The sequence below is a fragment of the Myodes glareolus genome, chromosome 1 (assembly GCF_982192425.1).
Source record: "Myodes glareolus chromosome 1, mMyoGla1.1, whole genome shotgun sequence".
Lineage (NCBI taxonomy): Eukaryota > Metazoa > Chordata > Mammalia > Rodentia > Cricetidae > Myodes > Myodes glareolus.
The window spans coordinates 60,699,834-60,711,167 of record NC_142026.1 but is presented as its reverse complement, the minus strand read 5'-3'; positions in this window follow the sequence as shown (position 1 = coordinate 60,711,167).

Here is an 11,334-nt window from a genome sequence, read left to right as displayed (position 1 = left end):
TGTCTGTGCTACTGGGGTTCTACTTAGGAAGTGGTCTCCTGTGCCCATGTCTTGTAGACTACTTCCCACTTTCTCTTCTATCAGATTCAATGTGGTCAGATTAATATTGAGGTCTTTAATCCATTTGTACTTGAGTTTTGTGCATGGTGATAGATATGGATCTACTTTCATTATTCTACAGGTTGACATCCAGTTATGCCAGCACCATTTGTTAAAGATGCTTTCCTTCTTCCATTGTATACTTTTAGCTCCCTTGTCGAAAATCAAGTGTTCATAGGTTTGTGGGTTAATATCTGGGTCTTCTATTCGATTCCATAGGTCGACTTCTCTGTTCTTATGCCAATACCAAGCTGTTTTCAATACTGTTGCTCTGTAATAGAGTTTGAAGTCAGGGATGGTAATGCCTCCAGAAGTTCCTTTATTGTATAAGATTGTTTTGGCTATCCTTGGTTTTTTTATTTTTCCATATAAAGTTGATTATTGTTCTCTCGAAGTCTGTGAAAAATTTTGTTGGGATTTTGATGGGGATTGCATTGAATCTAAAGATTGCTTTTGGTAGAATTGCCATTTTCACTATGTTGATCCTCCCAATCCAAGAGCAAGGGAGATCTTTCCATTTTCTGGTATCCTCCTCAATTTCTTTCTTCAAAGACTTAAAGTTCTTGTCAAATAGGTCTTTCACTTCCTTGGTTAGAGTTACCCCAAGATATTTTATGCTATTTGTGGCTATTGTGAAAGGTGATGCTTCTCTGATTTCCCTCTCTGCTTCTTTATCCTTTGAGTATAGGAGAGCAACCGATTTTTTGGAGTTGATCTTGTATCCTGCCACATTACTAAAGGTGTTTATCAGCTGTAGGAGTTCTTTGGTAGAGTTTTTGGGGTCGCTTATGTATACTATCATATACATAATGAAATAACGAAAGTTTAACTTCTTCCTTTCCAATTCGAATCCCCTTGATCTCCTTATGTTGTCTTATTGCTATTGCTAGTACTTCAAGCACTATATTGAAGAGGTATGGAGAGAGTGGACAGCCTTGTCGTGTTCCTGATTTTAGTGGAATGGCTTTGAGTTTCTCTCTATTCAATTTGATGTTAGCTGTCGGCTTGCTGTAAATAGCTTTTATTATATTTAGGTATGATCCTTGTATCCCCAATCTCTCCAACAACTTTACATAAAGGCGTGTTGAATTTTGTCAAATGCTTTTTCAGCATCCAATGAAATGATCATATGGTTTTTTCTTTCAGTTTATTTATATGATGGGTTACATTGATAGATTTGCGTATGTTGAATCAGCCCTGCATCTCTGGGATGAAGCCTACTTGATCATAATGGATAATTTTTCTAATGTGTTATTGGATTCGGTTTGCCACGATTTTGTTGAGAATTTTTCCGTCAATGTTCATGAGTGAGATTGGCCTGTAATTCTCTTTCTTGGTTGTGTCTTTGTGTCATTTTGGTATCAGGGTAACTGTAGTTTCATAAAAAGAGTTTGGCAATGACTCTTTGTTTCTATATTGTGAAATACATTGAGGAGTGTAGGTATTAGCTCTTCCTGGAAGTCTGGTAGAATTCTGCATTGAAACCATCTGGTCCCTGGCTTTTTTTGGTAGGGAGATTTTTGATAACAGCTTCTAATTCTTCACGACTGACAGGTCTATTTAGATTGTTCACCTGTTCTTGGTTCAATTTTGGTATATGGTACTTATCTAAAAAATGTCCATTTCTTTTACATTTTCCAATTTTGTGGCATACAGGCTTTTGTAGTAAGATCTAATGATTCTCTGAATTTCCTCTGTGTCTGTGGTTATGTCCCCCTTTTCATTTCTGATCTTATTAATTTGCGTGTTCTCTCTCTGCCGTTTGATTAGTTTGAATAGGGGTTTGTCGATCTTGTTGATTTTCTCCAAGAATCAGCTTTTTCTTCATTGATTCTTTGGATTGTTTTCTGTGTTTCTATTTTGTTGATTTCAGCCCTCAGTTTGATTATTTCCAGTCTTCTACACCTCCTGGGTAAATCAGCTTCTTTTTTTTCTAGAGCTTTCAAGTGTGCTGTTAAGTCTCCAATGTGTGCTTTCTCTGTTTTCTTTAATTGGGCACTTAGTGCTATGAACTTTCCTCTTAGCTCTGCTTTCATAGTGTCCCATAGGTTTGAGTATGTTGTGTCTTTATTTTCATTAAATTCAAGGAAGGTTTTAATTTCTTTCTTTATTTCTTCTTTGACCCAGGGATGATTTAGTAGTTGACTGTTCAACTTCCATGAGTTTGTTGGCTTCCTGGGAGTAGCATTGTTGTTGAATTCTAACTTTAATCCATGGTGGTCTGACAAGACACAGGTGGTTACTAATATTTTTTTGTATCTGTAGAAGTTTGCTTTGTTACTGAGTATGTGGTCAATTTTCGAGTAGGTTCTATGAGCTGCAGAGAAGAAGGTATATTCTTTCCTATTTGGGTGGAGTGTTCTATAGATGTCTGTTAAGTCCATTTGATTCAATACCTCCAATAATTCTCTTATTTTTCTGTTAGATTTCTGTCTGATTGACCTGTCCATTCTTGATTGACCTGTCCTCTGTCCATTCAACAGAGGTGTCTTGAAGTCTCCTACTATTAGTGTGTGTGGTTTGATGACTGCCTTGAGTTCTAGAAGTGTTTCTTTTACATAAGTGGGTGCCTTTATATTAGGGGCATAGATATTCAGGATTGAGACTTCTTCCTGATGGATTGTTCCTGTTACGAGTATGAAATGTCCATCTCCGTCTCTTCTGATTGATTTTAGTTTGAAGTCAATTTTGTTAGATATTTGAATGGCCACACCCGCTTGTTTCTTAGGTCCGTTTGCTTGGAAAGCCTTTTCCCAACCCTTTACTCTGAGTAGATGTCTGTGTTTGCGGTTGAGGTGTGTTTCTTGTAAACAGCAGAATGTTGGATCCTGTTTTTGTATCCAATCTCTTAGTTTGTGTCTTTTTATAGGTGAATTGAGTCCATTGGTATGAAGAGATATTAATGACCAGTGGTTGTTTATTTTGGTTATTTATTTATTTATTTTTTTGATAGTAGAGTTTGTGTATTTCCCTTCTTTGAGTTGTGGTTGTGAAGGGTCGCTAAATGTGTGAGTTATTGTAGGCGGTGTTTGTAATGTTGGATTGCTTGGGTTGTGATTTTCCTTCTATTAGTTTCTGTAAGGCTTGATTTGTGGCTATGCATTGTTTAAATTTTTTTTTATCCTGGAATATTTTGTTTTTTCCATTGATAGTGAACGATAGCTTGGCTGGGTATAGTAGTCTGGGTTTGCATCCATGGTCTCTTAGTTTCTGCAGTACCTCTATCCAGGACCTTCTGGCTTTCATGGTTTTCATAGAAAAGTCTGATGTAAGTCTGATAGGTTTACCTTTATAAGTTACTTGACCTTTTTTCTTTGCAGCTCTTAATATTCTTTCTTTAATCTGAATGTTTTTTATTTTGATTATTATATGGCGAGGGGATTTTTTTTTTGATCCAGTTCTGTATGCTTCTTGAACCTTCATAGGAATATCGTTCTTTAGGTGGGGAAAGTTTTCTTCTATAATTTTGTTGAATATATTTTCTGGGCCTTTGATCTGCAATTCTTCTCCTTCTTCTACCCCTATTATTCTTAGATTTGGTCGTTTTATTGTTTCCCAGATTTCTTGAATGTTTTTTGATAAGAATTTGTTGAATTTGCTGTTTTCTTTGATCAGAGTGTTTATTTTCTCTATGGTGTCTTCAGAATCTGAGATTCGTTCTTCTATCTATCTCTTGTATTCTATTGGCTATGCTTGTTTCTGTAGTCTCTGTTTGTTTGCCTAGATTTTCCATATCCAGCCGGCCCTCGGTTTGTGTTTTCTTCATTGCCTCCATTTCAATTTTCAATTCTTGAACTGTTTCCATTACCTGTTTGATTGTTTTTTCTTGGTTTCCCAGGGTGTCATTTACGGATTTACTCATTTCTTCAAATTTTTGTTATACTTCTCTTCCATTTCTTTAAGAGAGTTATTCATATCTTGTTTAAGGGACTCTATTGCTTTCATAATGACACTGTTTTACACTTCTTCCAGAATAGGGTGTGCAAGTCCTTCTGTTGTAAGATCACTGGGATCTGATGTTTTCATGTTGTTTTTCAGATTGTTGGAGGAATTTGTGCCTTGGCGCTTGCCCATCTCTTCCTTCAAATGCTGTCCGATGGATCTTCTGGTACAGGGTCAGGTTCCCTTGTTGGGCAGGGACCTTGCCCTCTGATGGATCTTCTGCTACAGGATCAGTGCCCCTTTCTGGCCAGAAATCTCCCCGACTAGAGGCCTACCTTGCTGCAGGCAGGCTATTAAAACAAAGGAACTCCTTCCTGCCCAGTTGCACTCACCACCCCCATGTCAGTTTTCATATAGAGAAGTTGTAAGTATTATGGCCATTTGGATGTAACTTTTGATGGTCAGCGTCTGCAACTGCTCTAAAGGTTAGACTGTATAACCCATGACAGATAACAAGGATTAGTGAAAAAAAGGGTTTAAAGCACTGGGCGTCATGCTTGTGAAGCAGCAGTTACCCATGAATGGCAGCTATTACCACCAGAGTAGAGACTTGTCTCCCATGAAGCTCTTGGCTTTGACCTTGTGTGTGGAAGATGCTGAGACCTTGAGACAGGGTGAGGTGGGAGTGAGATGGCTCTTTCCACTAAGCTGGGGTTTGCAAGGTGTTAGGGTTTCTTCTGATCCTGTTCTGTCAGACAGGTTTATTGGCAAACATCTTGATCCCAAAGCTGCCTGACAGGCCCTGAAAAGAAAATATGGGCACTGAGACTGAGCAGCTTTAGGGAGGGGCTCCCACTCCAAACCAGTTGCTGAAGAACCACGTTCTGAGCCTTCCTTCAGAGATTGTGGATTTTTATTTCCCAATATCTTGTTTCTTTGCTTAGGGGGTAAGATAAGCTATCAGTGAAGCATAGTGGGGCAGTTACCTCAAGCAGTACAGGAAAGGAGGAGACCTGCATGGAGGAGGGGAATTCTACGTATTGACTTCAAAGCAAGCAAGCACCAGCTGTTTCCCTTGCCATGTGTGCTTTGGCTCTCTGCCCTGCCCAGGGGACAGCTTGGCCAGTGAGCCATCTGACACTGCTGCCCCATCCAAGGCACTGGCCAGGTTACAGCTCCAAGCCTGTCTTGCCAGGGTATGAGGAACCTGAATTCCTATCACTCATACCCCACTTTTCATCTGTGTGGCCTTAGCAGTCCTCTCTCATCTTTTCTGAGCCTCAGTTTTTTCATTTGTGAGAAATTTCAAAGGTCAAATGAAATGAAATGCACAAAGCCCCCAGAATGGCAGCTTCCGTACTACAGTGCTCAGTGAACACCTAGAGTCTGGTTGGTGCAGATGAACAGAGAAATATAAGATACCATCCCTTCTTTTTAACAGGTTGTGATTTAGAAAGGGTGTGAGCTAGCACGTCAAGAATGGCATGCCTAGCACAACCCTGGCTAACACATCACAGGTAGTGAGAGCTTTGGGGTTTGGAGTAGCAGAGCTCCTCAGGGACTTCCTTCTGACCTAGAGATCTGCCCACGTGCTGGAAAGAACGGTAGGCAAGCCCTCCTAGGTGTGGAACAAGGTCAATGTGTAGGGTGAGATCAGCTTCTAAAGGGCTTATGCCATGTTAAGGGGCTTGGGGTTCCTCAGAAGGCTTTTGAGGGGGGAATCACATTGATTTGGAGACTTGTTCTGACACTTAATTATAAAGTAAGAAGTTTGAACTGTGTGTTTATTGTAGAGGAGTTTCCATGTTAATAAGTCTGATTGTAAACTATGGATTTTTTAAATCAAAGTCTTACTATATAGCTCTGACTGGCCTAGAACTTCCTCTGTATACCAGGTTGACCCCCAACTCACAGAGATCCTCCTGCCTCTGCCTCTTGAGTATTGGGATTAGAGACATGTATCACCATGTCCTACTGAAACACAGGGATTTTTATTTTACTCATAAAGAATGTGTTTTAGGGGAAAAGTAGAGGTAGAGATTTCATTTGAGAAGCCATTGAACCTCTTCCTTCCTGTTGTCAGGCTCTGCACATGTGTGTGTGTGTGTGTGTGTGTGTGTGTGTGTGTGTGTGTCTGAGGGAGACTGTGATCTGATAACTCCTCAGCTGTTTGAGTTATGTAATATATCTCCACAGGGTGTATGACCTTGGAGCATCTGGAGCAATAGGAAACTTGGTGAACTTTTCAAAAAAGGAATGTTTTTTATTACTGTTATTCTTTATGAGTAGAGTGCTTTGCTTGCGTGTGTGACTGTGCACCTTGTGATGCCTGGTGCCCTTGGAGGTCAGAATGGCACAATGGATCCTTTGGAACAGAAGTTATAGATGATTGTGAGCCACCACATGGGCCCTGGGAACTGAACCTGCAACTTCTATAAGAGCCCCCAGTGCTCTTAATGGTGAGTCATCTCTCCAGCTCCAGGAAGGAGTGGCAATTGGATGAACTTCAGTTTTATATCATTCTTGCTCTTCAGTCATCCAAAAAGAACAAAAATAACTATGCCCTCTTATTGTTTCTCTGCATATACAGAGTTTGCCAAAGTAGAAACTCTCAAATGAGAGGTGTTATATAGTCGGGCCCCCAAACCTAGGCTCAAGGTTTATTCCTGCCTTTTAGTACCAAGTAGTTGTGGACACAGGTGCATGCCACTGGCTACAAATTCTTTTTGTAGTTTTATCATTTGCATAATCATCTATCAAGAGGTACCTGGTTCTTCCCAGAGTCTTTGAAGGTGGCTAGTCAGGTGCCTAGTAAGGAGAGGTTGCCATTGGACTCTTGCATATGGAGCCTCGTTACTCTAAGTTTGCTGTTCCTCAGGGAGAAGTTTGGAGCTCACTCCTCCCAGTCAGTCCACTCAGTGCATATTGACCAAGTGCTCAGGGCACCCTGTAAACCGGAAGTCCACAGAAGGCATATGCTCAAGAAAAAGTGTGATTTCCCAGGTTGTTTATTATGGAAAATTGTGAAGCAGGAGATTTTGGTTCTCTTTTACCCAACCCTGGAGACACAGACATATTTTAGTTTTGTTGATATTTTTTCTAAATTATAGCTTAATTTTATTATTTCATCCTGAAGGACACAGTCTAAACTGCACCTTTAGGTTTGCCTTTGTTCTCAAGCATCTTTTCTAAGAGGGCAGAACTACAGTGTGGAGACTGACATACATATATAAGAGATGTTTTCTGGGGTTCTCTAAACTGTAGGCTCTTTTGTTTATCTTCTTTTTCTTTTTATTGAAAATGTAAGATATTGTATAGCCAGGTAGTGGCGACACATGTCTTTAATTCCAACACACGGGAGGCAGAGGCAGGTGGTTCTCTGAGTCTACAGAGACTCAGCCTGGTCTACAGAGTGAGTTCTAGGACAGCCAAGATTACACAGGGAAACTCTGTCTTGGTGGAAAAAAGACATCATACAGAATAACAGGTTTCCTTATCGAATCTTTATGCATTGGTGTCTTTATCCTTCGTTCTACTTCTTTCCTCTTCTTCAGGACCCTCCCGCATCTGGCTGCTTCCTTTCCTTCAGTTCCCCCTTCTGCTTTCATGTTACATGTATACCCTGACTTCCTTTGTTCCTCCCTTCTTTAAGATCTCTCCCCCACCTCTCCTGATCCCCCCTTAGTTCATTGTTTACACACAGATCAGTTTAAATCTAGGTTCTGCATGTGAGAGAAAATTTGTGACATTTTTCTGAGTCCGGTTTATTTTATTTAACATGATTTCCAGTTCTAACCATTTTCCTGTGAGCGTCATGATTTCATTTTTCTTTGTGGTCAAATAAAATTCCATTACGTGTATGCACCACAATTTCTCTAACCTTTTGTTGGGAACATTTAGGCTGTTTCTGTTTCCTGGCTACTGTGAACAGTACAGCAGTAATCACGTATGTGCCTGCACCTTAGCTGACGTGAGTCTTTCAGGTAGAGTACTAAGAGTGGGCTAGCTCTGTCCTAAGTTTAGTTTTTTGAGAAACTGTTATATTGATTTACTTAATGGGTGCTGCGTGAAATCCGTCAGCCTGTAGCCTTCAAGTTACCTGCCCACTTGGGCGTGGCCTCTTACACTATAAATGCCAATGAAAAGCATGTTCCCTCTTTTTTCTGGTTGTGGGACTCTTTCGCTGTTTCCCTGTTAGAGCAGAAGACCGTGATCTGTGAATCTACCTCTAAATAAATAACCCTTTCTTACACTCAATTTTAGCTTGTGTGGAATTTCTTTTTAGTGTCTGTCTTCAAGTGCCGTGTATCCGTTTGCACTCCCATGAGCAGTGTATATAAGGTTTCCCTCTTCCACATCCTCAGCAGCAGCTGCTGTCCTTAGTTTTGTTAATGATGCCATTCTGATTGTGTGAGATGGGTTCTCACAGCAGTTTTCTGTGCATTTACCCCATGATTGATGAGTAGGAATGTTGAACATTTTTTCTTTCAGGTATTAATTTTCATTTATATTTTTTTCTTTCTGAGAACTGTCTATTCAAGTTTGTAACTTATTCATTGATAATACATTTTTGGTGTGCTTAGTCAATCTCTCTCTCTCTCTCTCTCTCTCTCTCTCTCTCTCTCTCTCTCTGATGAGGTGATACCATTTATACTCTGCTCCTTAATCAATTGTAACTCATACTGGCCTCAGATTCACTATGTCAAGGATGAGCTCAGACTTCTGATCCTCTTGCCTCCACCTTTCAAGTGCTGGATTACAGATGTGCACCAAACATGCTCAGCTGCATGGTGTCCTGGGATCTAATATAGGGATTCCTACATGTGAAGCCAGAACTGTACGAGGTGAGCTACTTCCCTAAACCCCACAGTTCTTTAATGTGTCAATTCCTTGTGTGATATTGGCAAACTATTTCCCTTTTTCTCTGAATTATTTCTTCACTCAGCTGGTGGTTTTCTTTGCATTGCTGGTGCTGTTTTATTTCATGCAGTTCCGTTTGCCAAATTTTGAATTTTAGGAACATGTTGTTAAAACTTTTTCCATTATTATCATTCTGATAACTGTATGAACAGGTATTTTGCCTGCTTGTGTGTCTGTGCACCATGTGCAGACACAGAGGCCAGAAGTGAGTGTTGAATTCCCTGGAACTGGAGTCACAGATGGTGGTGAGTGGCCATATAGGTGCTGGGAGCTGAAGAGAAGGCAGTGTTCTTAACTTCTGAACCATCTCCCCAGGTCCGTTTTTTTTTTTTTTTTCCTGAGACAGAGTTTCTCTGTGTAGCTTTAGAGCTTTGGAGCCTGTCCAGGAACTGTAACATGAAGGGTTCTGTTTGTTTGTGTTTTCTGTCCTGCCCAGTTTCCACAGTTGTTTAGCCCCAAAGAAAAAAATCACTCAGAGATCTCCATTAGTTATAAAACTGATTGGCCCATTAGCTCTAGTTTCTTATTAACTAACTCTCACATCTTGATTAACCCATTTTTTCTGATCTATTTTTGACATATGACTCCGTACTTTTTTCAGCTGACAGGTCACATCCTGCTGCTTCGGTGGTCTGGGCAGGAGTGAGAGGAATCAGCTTCCTCTTCCCCAGAATTTTCCTGCTCTCCTTGCATCATTTCCACTTCCTGTCTGGTTTTCCTGCCTACACCTCCTGCCTGGCCAATCAGCATTTATTTAAAACATGATTGACAGAATATAGACAATTCTCCCGCACCAAGGAACTATCTCTTGTAGACTGGCCTTGAGCTCACAGAGGTCCACCTATCTCTGCCTCTTGAGTGCTGGGATTAAAGGTGTGCACCACCACTGTTCAGCTCCAGCTCCCTATTTTGAAAATAGTGTTTAGTTTTCTATCAGATTTTATTTATTTATTTGTGCATCTATATATTTACATGGGTACATGAGTGCCATGACACACTTATGGAGTGACAGTCTGCACCATGAGAGTTTCAGGGATTGAAACCAGATTGTCAGGGTTGGCAGCAGCCACCTTTCCCACTGAGTTACCTCACAGGTCTAATTTTTGGGAAGTTTATGTTTTTGGAATCCTTTTTAGCAACTTCTTTCCCATGCTGTATCTTGAGGTATTTTGCCTATGTTTTTCTTAGCAATTTCAAAATTTTGGGCCAAGCCAGTGTAAGATGTTTCAGGTAATGACAGACTTTCGTTTTCATTTTTAAATTTGCGATACTGAGTACAGTGTGGAAGTTATGTAAATGCATCATTGAGAAAACAGTGACAAGATAAATGTTTGCATTTAGTGCATATGCTACCCACCTCCTTCTCCACTCCTGCCTCCTTACAAGCTTGTCCCCCATGTACTTTTCTCCTTATTCCTGCTTTGAGTTTCATATCCTTTTAAAAAAGATAGGTTTATATTATGTAGATCAGGCTAGTTTCTAACTCACAGAGATTTCTCTGCCTCTTACACCTCATTGCTGAGATTGAAGGCAATGCCATCATGCCTTGCTCTTCTTTCATAGCATTTTTTGCCTCCCCACTTTTTTAAAGCTTTTTTCCCCTATAATTTACTAGTTTCCTGGCTTCTCTCCACATTTACTCTTCTTTCTATATGCTTAACCTTTAGAAGTTAAGATTTCCTTATGAGAGATAACATGTGGTATTTGTCTATCTGAGCCCATGGTACATCACTGAGTATACTGTTTTCCAGTTCCATTCATTTCCTGCAAATTTTATAATTCCATTTTTCTTCACGACTGAGTACAATTTTATTATGTAAGTGCATTACATTTTCATTACCCATTCGTCTGTTGTTGGCATGTAGGCACATTTCACTTCCTCACTAGTGTGAAAAGAGCTGCAGTGAACATGGGTATGTGAAGGAGAATGTGTCAGATGGAAGGAGAACACGAATAAAGGAACCCCATACTAGTTACAAATAGGATATAATAAGGGGTTCTTTATTAAAGGGGTGGTTGGGAAGTTCTTCTGTATATGTGTTACTTTTATTGATTAATGAATAAAGAAGCTGGCTTGGCCTGTGTTAGGGCAGAGTAGAGCTAGACAGGGAAACCTAAACTGAATGCTTGAGAGAAAGAATTCACGAGATGCTATGTAGCCTCCACTGGGGACAGACGAGCCAGAACCTTGCCAGTAAGTCACAGCCACATGGTAATATACAGATTAATGGGGATCGGTTTGTTTAGGATATAATAGTTAGAAATACACTTAATTTAATCTATTGGCTGAACAGTATTGCAAATAATATAATTTCTAAGTGGTTATTTTGTGGTCTGGGAAGCTAAGAACAAACAAGTGGCCTCCCACTACAAATTGATGCCCAACGGGGGGCTCCAACCCATGATCCTGAAATTAAGAGTCTCATTCTCTAC